Source organism: Mauremys reevesii, unplaced genomic scaffold, assembly GCF_016161935.1.
Source record: "Mauremys reevesii isolate NIE-2019 unplaced genomic scaffold, ASM1616193v1 Contig72, whole genome shotgun sequence".
Taxonomy (NCBI): domain Eukaryota; kingdom Metazoa; phylum Chordata; order Testudines; family Geoemydidae; genus Mauremys; species Mauremys reevesii.
The window spans coordinates 330151-331186 of record NW_024100887.1 but is presented as its reverse complement, the minus strand read 5'-3'; positions in this window follow the sequence as shown (position 1 = coordinate 331186).

Sequence of the window (1036 nt, the reverse complement as noted above, 5' to 3'; positions counted from 1 at the left end):
TGTCTACCCCCTTCCCCCCACTGAGAAATAAGCAACAGGAAAGAGGAACATACAAACAAACAAAAATCATGCATTCTTTTAATGCTGTTGCTTAGCAACTACACCATCTTGACTCAGACTGATTTTCAAAACTGGTTTGTATGCTGTTTCATAACTAATTTGCCCTTACAAATGGTTGTCTGCTCTCAGATGCAGGGCTTGTGGTTGAGCACACATTTTTGAAAATCAGGCCAAAATGTCAATTCATTAAACTCCAAGATCTTCTACATTGCTCCAATTTAGGGTTGTGACTGCATGATGGATTTTGCTAAGTTTTATTGTTGCTGTTTCTGACTCAGAATAGTTATGAGTAGGTAAAGCATGTGTTGACATCCATGGTAAAAGAGAATAAAATGTAATAAGTTCTAATAGAACACAGTATAGTTGTTAGCAAACTACCTAATAAATTAAAACTAATTGTTACCACTGTGTGTTATATGTTGATTCTATGCCTTCTTGGCATTTCTAGCACTATTCTACATTGTGCAGGAGAAAACGTCAGTTTTAATGGCACCCCAATTTTCTTTCTTCCTCCAGTAATTAATCTGGTATTTATAACTCACTCCTCCATATTCTTCAAAAGATCAGAAAAGAAAACATGATTTGAGCCTGGATCTTGCAATTCATTGCATGTTGGCAAAACAGACTCTGCTCGTGAGGCAAATTACAGGAAATGGGCCTAAATTACCAGATTCTGTTTTCCTATGGTGGATTATTATTGGCAAGACCTTAACAGTGGGACTATAAATACCTATTGTCTTTCAAAAGTGGAAGGATAATTTTGTGGTTAAGGCTGTGGACTGGCAAGACCTACATTTTCTGAATGACTGCAAATTAGCGGAATGTACAGTTCATCACGCCTGAGAGATCAGTCCCTGAACAATACTGTGGCAGATTCCCAGCAGATGTAAATCAAGACAACTCTGACCCTAAGTGCCTAACTTTCTCCAGCTTTAATATGGGAAGAGTAATGTCTGTCTGTCTCATTGTTTCGAAG